The sequence below is a fragment of the Alosa alosa genome, chromosome 17 (genome assembly GCF_017589495.1).
Source record: "Alosa alosa isolate M-15738 ecotype Scorff River chromosome 17, AALO_Geno_1.1, whole genome shotgun sequence".
NCBI classification, from domain to species: domain Eukaryota; kingdom Metazoa; phylum Chordata; class Actinopteri; order Clupeiformes; family Clupeidae; genus Alosa; species Alosa alosa.
This window is the reverse complement of record NC_063205.1, coordinates 10742249-10751228: the sequence shown is the minus strand read 5'-3', so window position 1 is coordinate 10751228 and position 8980 is coordinate 10742249.

Here is an 8980-nt window from a genome sequence, read left to right as displayed (position 1 = left end):
CATTCCTGCCACATTTCCATCTCCAGAATCCCTCACAGTGGAGAGAAAGAAAGAGCAGTCCTCTCCCTCTGTGTGTGTGTGTGTGTGTGTGTGTGTCTGTGTGTGTGTATATGCTTCACACACACATGCAGTAAAAGCACAAATTGTGGTTAGGTTCTCATACATTTTTACCTACCTCATTTTTACTCAGCCAGTATTCCATTTTCACCTCGTCTCTCTCAGTTCTTTACATTTGTTGCCATGTGTGATTGTGTGTGTACAGTATGAGAAGTGTGTGTGTGTATGTCTGTGTCTGTGTGCTTGTGTTTGTATTTGTGTTTGTGTGTGTGTGTGTGTGTTTGTGTGTGTGTTTTCTGTTCGGCCCTCACAGTTAAATGCCAGGAGGATTCCTTCACTCCTTGAAAGCACTGCCAGGTGAAATGTGTCAGCCAAGTCACCACTGGTGACCTTTAAATACCCCGAGGTACCCCCAACCCCCACCCCCCAATATCAGACATCTGGACGTGCATAGGCTAACCTCTATGCAGAACCTATAATTATATTATTCCTAATGGTAGGCAATTTAATCATGTATATGTAAAAATATTCTAACTTCAATATAATGTTTTGTTTTGGGTTTTTTTTAGAATGTAATGTAATGTTTTTGTTGGGTGGGCACTTACCTCAAAATACTCTAGTGATTTATAAATGCATTTTCCTTTTCAAATAGCCTCAACAAAATCTCACCAATACTTTTAGTGTTCAAAGACCTGTTGGCCACTTCCAAGATAGAAAACCCAAAATGGCATAACAGCAACTTTGAAAGTGCTCAATCCAGGTTTGTGAATTCAGCATATCAGGCCAGTGTCCAGAATGTATAGTAGAGCAAGGGTTCATATACAACCACTTGTGCTCAAATGTACTGTATTGTGACTCCCATAGCATACCTATATCTTCACCCAGATCCCACAACCCACATACCTCCCACAGGAACATGGATGCCACAGCAGACAGGCTTCCCTTTGTTCAACTCGTAGCAGAATTGCTCAGGTTACACCTCCACACACACACACACACACACACACATACACCTGTGTGTGTAAACACACATGCACATGTGAGCGCATATATGTGCCTACTAACACACCACTAATTTTAGGATTAGTTGTCATTTCACAAGTGTGTGGGTGTGTGTGTGACTGTTTATGTGTGTCTCTGTGGGGGTAGGGTTAGGTGGGCAGACCGGGGGCCTAAATGGAAACACCTGGATTAACTGGACACAGCTCTTTCCATGTTCACCCAGACGGGCTTGTTGGCTCAGAGGCTCTGCAGCCCCTCACTCACCAGAGGGTGGGGGTTTCCTGCACTTTTCCAGTGGAAGCTACCCTATGAAAATGTGAGTGTTTGTGGTTATGGTGTGTGTGTGTGTGTGTGTGTGTGTGTGTGTGTGTGTGTGTGTGTGTGTGTGTGTGTGTGTGTCTTTCTGTCTGTGTGCCTGCGTGTGTTTGTGTGCATGTGTGTGAGAGAGAGAGACAGAGAAAGAGATGCTGGCTGGCACACACACTTAATCAGTACACTTAATTTAGTCACACTTCATTACAGGTAATAAATAACTACTCTCTTGGATTCTGTCTGGGAATTCAGTCACTCTGATTAAGATGGAAATTCTGACACTCACCCTCATAAAAAGGCTCCTTCCTGAGAAATGGGACACTTCAGTTTGGTAGGAAACCTGCTGGATATTAGGGGACATTATGCATACAAAACTGATTTTGAGTACGCTTCTTAGTTGCTGAGGAGGACTGAAGTACTCCTGCACTGCACAAACTAGAATGATCCACTTCAGTACACCTCTAGTCATAGACTGAAAGACGAATCATTAATGAAAGAGAGAACACATCAATAGTGAATAAACTTATTATTCCCTCAGAAATTAACTAATGCACAAATGCATTTGGCAAAGATGAACATATGAATGCGATTGAATGCTTCTCACCTCACCTCATGAGTTAAGCATATGGTCTTGAGAACTAAAAAAAGTTACTTTAACGTGACTGTTAACAGATGAGCTGTCCGCATGTGAAGTCAAACATGTTGGGACATGATACACAAACCCTTGGTTCTTATGACTTATTCAAGCGCAAAGCCCCATGTGACACATGGAAAGACTAATTAGGCACCAGGACCATATACAGATTGACAAGGGGGAAGGGGAGCAGACAGGAGGAAATTCATCTGCCTCCATCTCTCTCTCTCTCTCTCTCTCTCTCTCTCTCTCTCTCTCTCTCTCTCTCTCTCTCCCTCGTTCTCAACCTGGAAGGAGAAACCATAGAGGCTATGCATTATTGAAGAACGAGGAGGTGGCGCCGAGTTGGCCTCCCCTGCCTTTCCGCGGGGCCTGGCAGTGCCACACAGACAGGGACGGAAGTCGCAGGTGGCAGAGCAGAGGGAGCTCCAGCCCCAGCAATGCCAGGCTCTCTCGCAGAGTACCAGCTAACCCACGCGAAGCTGGAGGGAGACAACATGGTAAGTCTTTGGGAGAGCTGGTGGTGCAGCACAGACTAGCTGTGCAAAAATGATGAAAGAGAGAAGAAAGAATGAGAACAACTTGAAAATGAAGTAGAGATAATAGAGCTTAATGACCCTACTTGTAATTGTGTTGTATACCAATTACTATTACTGCAAATGTTTTGTGATGATTTGGAGTTTATGAGTAGCACCAATGGGAATATCGATTCTTACAGAGGCATATCAGAGGGAAAAATCTGTACTGAAACAAGAAATGTACTTTTCTTTCCTTTATTTCACTCTCACCAATAACACTGTTGCATTGTCATTGATCTAAAACAAGTCTTGTGTATGTACTTATTATACATATTAATGTGAATGCTTCTGAAAAGAACAAATGTGTGATAAGATACAACTTATCAGTAGTATATGGTGACTGGTTGAAGAGATAGCAAAATAACAAAAGACAGCTGACAGTTCCACTGATTGCAGTGGGAGGTTTTGCACTCCACAAATTGGCACTTGTCACCATTTCAATATTTACCTGATTACAGCACCAACTCAAGCAGGCATTCATCTACACACTAACAGAGAGATGTGCATGCGCGCACACACAAGTGCACGCACACACACACACACACACACACACACACACACACAACGTACATTGACATTAACAGATACACACACACACACACACACACACACACACACACACACACACACACACACACACACACACACACACTAAAACACTTTAATCTCAAAACAGCATTAATATCCTTTTGATACATACACCCTAGACACATTTTCTCACAATGGAATGAATGTGCTCTTTGACAGAAAAAAAACCCTCACCCCATCACACAAAAGCTAAACAGAAGACACCCTGTGGGTGAGAGTATTGAAAATCCCAGATCAGACATTTTCCTCCTACTAAGATGAATGCAATAGAGCCTTTTAATCTCACCTCTATTATCCATTCACACAGTGGATGTGATTCAGTGGCACTGAATCACAGATGCCACTAAACAGTAATGAGCACATTCCCAGGATTTACTACATTAATACAGGAACTCTCATTGGCCTCCTTATTTTGATAATGGATCTGAACTATTTCCCCTTTAAGAGCCACATGTAATGGGGAAAGAAATAAAACCAACATATTCACTCCCTCTAATACAAGGCAACATGAAAGTACACATTAAACCCCACAGGTTACTGTAAACTTGCCAAGCACAGCCACTTTCCTTGTATTGAGTGTAACATTTCATGCATGAAGGTTGTGACATTTCCTGCAACCTATGGCAGTTTATATGGAAAGGTCAGTATGCAGTCAAGCTGAACATCCAACATGGCCTTGATGCAGCTCACTCAGATGGAACTGTTGATTAGTGGTTCATGCTGTGAGCAGTCAAGCTGTAGCTCTTGATCCTGTCTTGAGAATCTAAAGCATTGTGTGTTTTCAGTTACTGCCTCTGCGGTTGATTAAAGGAACAAGCCACCATTTTATGAAATTGGGTTACTCACCGTCTCCCCAAGAGTTAGATAAGTGGGCAAAAGCATTTTTTGTCTTAGTGCATGTATTGTCTTAGTCTGGCAGCGCCAGCGCTAGCTTAGCTTAGTGAATGGAATCCTTCGTCGTTCCTTCCATGTTGACGGAAGGTGGGGGTTTTCAGGTGTTGCGTGATATCTCTGCTCCCAAGTAGCAGTGGTTCGCCTGTGCTTCACCCCAATATAGTCCCAAGTCAATATCTGCCTAGGAAATCGCCTCATCTTAATCTGCATTGCCATTTGTACTCGTTGTGAATAGGCAGGCCGCGAGAAGTCATTAGGGATTTATTTTTTGTTTGTTGGCTCACTGTTACTTACGACGACATCTTGCAAAGATTCCACACACTCTGCTAAAGAGGCCGGACTAAGACAATGCAAGCACTGAGGCAAAAATCCTTTTGCCAACTTATCTAGCTCTAGGGGAGATGGTAAATAACCCAATTTTATAAAACAGTGCCATTAAATGTATCAGCTCTTTAACACCCCTTAACACACCATCAGCACATTACATTCAGATAGATGCGAAATAACAAAAAAAGTTGACATTTGGGCATTCCGTTAATTCCACTTGGTGTAGACCAGAGAGACATCTTGCAGGTGCAGTCAGTAATTAATATAACAACTGTAAGCATTGTGTTTGTTTATGTTTATGTTTATGGGACACTTTTGGAGGACCAAACAAAACACATCAGAGAGGTAGCTCACCCCTTCTTTCAGTGACCTCAGAGAAACTTCATATAGTGTTATGTTTTTGTTTGGGAGACAGGCTGCCCCTAATTTGTTTGTTTTCAGTTTTCGGAGCCTGGGCTGCCTATAGAGACTTTATTTTTTGATAGCGTACTCACAGGATGCAGCTAGCGGATTATGAGGAGATGTTTACTGAATGTGACAGAAAATGTTATGGGCTTAAAATTGCATTCAATCGCTGACTGCGCCTTTAAATGATGATGTTAATACTGAATGTTAATTGTGTGTTTTTTTAGTGGCCTGTGTGAGATACAGGGATTTTCCTTACAGAAAGGAAATCTCACTGGTTATTTTGCCTATAATTGCTGAATTACATTACTATTACTGTATATGGCCCCTTGTCAGTAGTTGCTTGCAGTCTGAAAGAGGTTTTAGGAACACACACAGTAGTGGTAGTGAACACACACACACACATACACATATTACAACCAGGATGAGTCAACTCAGCAGTGGAGTTTGATGGGATGGAGCAGGGTGACCTATCGTAGTGGGAGCCTCATGCGTGAGCCGGCCGGGAGCCTAAAGTAAATAAACTGCAGTCAGCTGCCAGGAGTCCAGGTTCAGCGGCGACAGCACTCTGCCACAGGGGTTGGCGTCACCATTTATGGTTAATGTCCTCAGTCCAGCTGAGGGGTTCTTTTATGGCTCCTGTGCTGTGCTGTTTGGTGTGACGGGATCTTTTGGGGTTTGGTCCGGCAGGAGGTCATGACCAGAGTGCCGACCTGGCTGCCGTCTCACCTTGAGGGGCAAAGGGAAGAGAAGAGGGAAGAGAGTCGAGACGGACCAAAGGATGTCAGGTGAGAAGCATGTTTCTCTCCTCCCTTTTTTCAGTCGCATTTTTCTCTCTGTCACTCTATCCTCGTTTTTCTCTCTCGGTTGTTTCCGGTCTCTTTTCATCGCCTCGTGCAACCTATCCTAGGTCAACATGAGTCACAGCTCGACAGATATCATTTCAAACTATTGGTTGCCAAGGAGCTCATGTGGTGAGTGAGGGGTGATAGTTTGCCTCATCATGCCTCACACTAATTTCTGATCAGAAGGGAAACTCAGAGTAAAAAGGTTAGAGAATCTAATCTAAGCATTAACTTCTTTGGTGCATTTGAATGTAAGGCCTAGGCATATATATATATATATATATATATATATATATATATATATATATATATATTATATATATATATATATATATATATATATATATATATATATATATATGCATTAGATGGGTTTATAAGAAATAAGGTGAATTTCCAATTGGAACATAAAAAGTTCACTCAGAGTGCAGGAAGTCAGCTTTGTTAGCCAAAGCCACAGTGCTACCTACTGTAGCATTCCTCGTCTTGCCCCTATGACCACCATTGAGTGGCTCATTGTTGTTCCCCAGGAGGGTGCTGGAGGACATCATTTTTCACTCAAGAGCAGCTCAGTCCTCAGGGAATGCCATTAAATTATCGCCACTGAAACTAATCAATAATTCCCAGAGTAAGACATTTTCTCTAAGGCTACGCTCTCTCCCCCTTGCTCTCTCCTCTCTCCTACTCTCTCTCTCTCTCTCTCTCTCTCTCTCTCTCTCTCTCACTCACACACACACACACACACACACACAGACACAACATAATATACACTCACACACAAAAGGCAAGTGAACTCATCCATTAGTGCTATAACAATCTGTAGACACAAATACAAGCCCAGCCAATGATGATCTAAGCCCTTGGCCTCCTACATTAGCTGCCAGCAATACCTTTGTTATCCAGTGCAGATAAGAACCTGGCTAAGGATGGACAGCTTGGCACAATATCCCCACAGCAAATGGCCTTTCCCATGAGTAATAGGAAAATCAACCAGACCCTTCTGGCGGTCAGTTTTGCAACCAAGGGAATATAATGAAATGGACGCTTGTCAGTGCTATCAAATGAAAGGGGAATAACTCTTATTTAATGTGAGTGAAGCCATTTCAGATCTTTCCAGGCTGACACGTAGATCATGGTGGTATTTCTTTTTCTCTTTCCTCAGGATATTGTTTGTATTATTTGAAATGCCTTTTAGGTCAGGACTGATGATCAAATTTGTTTTGTATGCTCTCAGTAGTTACACAGTAGTGATGCAGCTCTCAGCGAATAGCCAAAACATGTGCATGGTGTTGGTTTTATTTGTTTGTGGCTGAGGTGTTATGATGACTTGAAATCCAACCCTGTGTGCCTGACCTAAGGGGAAACTTGTAAAGTAAACCGCTCTTTCCAGCCGTGAATCCTGAACCCCGGTCACTTGATCCAAGGCGTACTCAAGGACGAGAGAGCATCCTATCTGATCATTCTCGCTCTCTCCTTTCCGCTGTCCTTCTCTATCCCCCTCTTTCTTCATCTTCATTGTCTTCATATACATTGTCCTGTCTAGTAGGATGAGCCTTTGCTTATTAAACTGAGGAAAAATGATTGCATTGATTTTTCACAATGCTGCTTCCCCCAAAGTGCAATAGGCTTCAGTGGAAAGTAGGCAGACTATGTTTGGAGAGGGATCTGTTGTCTGTTCTCTTTTTGGGAGACTTACTGTTCCTGAAATGCCAGCTGCATATATAATGCTTTTCAAATAAGGTCATTGTGTGTTTGTCTTGTACTTGTTTTAAGAAACTCTGCAAGCCATCACTTTATTGAATGAATTGCAGCCAGCTGCATGATGTGGTAGCATTTGGAATTGAGCCTGGATTGTTTTCTGTTTGATAGGGAGTGTGTATTCCCACCAATTAACCTATCCCAAAGTCAGAGAGGAGAGAAGGATGACCATGCAGTCCTCATGCTGTATGAGCAGCAGAGAAAGCTGGAGGACAACAGGTGCCTACTGGCTGAGGTAAAGTAGAGAGCACATCCTCAAGTTTGTTATGTTTAGATGAAACATCACAAACTGACTGTCGATAAACAGAGAAGAAATATCACCCAGGGCTAAATCTTTATAGCAATCAGATAATGTGAACAGGTACAGACATGGACAGAGGGATGGGTTTGTCAATCAGACAAATATAGTAGCTTGACTGGATTTTAGCAGATAATAACCTCAAAATGGAATACTAACATCATGAAAGAAGTTGGTATTAGATGGCGGCTGCTGCAGCAAAAGTAACATTTCTCTCATGATGATTTGTCACACAGAGTGTGTTCCGGAAGAAAAAAGACAGTTACATCACAAGTCCTTTCTGAAATAGTCATAACTTAATGACCATTCTGCCATCTCTATGGCTGGCATTATTGAGATTGTTCCATTGGTCCTCCACAGTTGGACTGATATCGGATTGGGGCTGGGGGCTCAGTGGTTGCCAGTATCCCATTAAGACACTTTATAAAAGGGTGTGGACTGCTGTCTAGTGAGAAATTAGTCATCTGGGGGCAGGGATAGGTTGTCAGAGGCCAGAACAGATGTGCTTTTTGTGTGGGCACTGGGCAGACACCCTTATGCACTGTCTCTTTCATGAGTTGCATGCCAGCTCATAGAGGCCTGTACTGGACCCTATCCCTGGACCCTAAATGTTTTTTATAAGACTGGGTGTATTACAACATGTTGTAACACAGCATGCTAAAGGCCTGTAATCAGAAAGGGTTCTGGATGCTTCTGTGTATTCAGGGTATACAGTTTAGCTTTAATAATGGCCAATGCCAAAGTCAACTAGTAATTTGTTTTCTAGAAAAACTCTATTAAAATTACAGGTCATTATTCTCATTAGTATGCATACTATTATACTTTATAATGTCTATATGATAGTGATAAACTTGTTATAAACTGTATTATAACAATGCATCTTTGAAGAGGATAGCCTAGAAGAGGATAATATTAGCCTAGAAATCTAGACGCACCCTAGCGGCGGCAACTTAATTTGCTCAGCCTGTACGTCTAGTATCAAACCATAGGGATTTCTATTGGCTGGCCGCCGTGGGCGTCATCCAATCACAGCTCTATTTTGTTAGAGAGTCTTAAAGGCGGGCTTAACAGGATAACGACAGTCCTGCGACGGTGAACAACAAGGAAGGTGGCTATGGCGAACGAAGAGCGGTTGTTTGAATCGGCATTGGCGTCAACTTTGGAGGAGTTTGACTTGTGCTTTTCTTTGAAAGTTGAGCAACACAATGCACTTAAGTCATTCCTTTCGAAGAAGGATGTATTTGCCGTTTTGCCGACCGGATACGGATATGGTCGTAGTGCT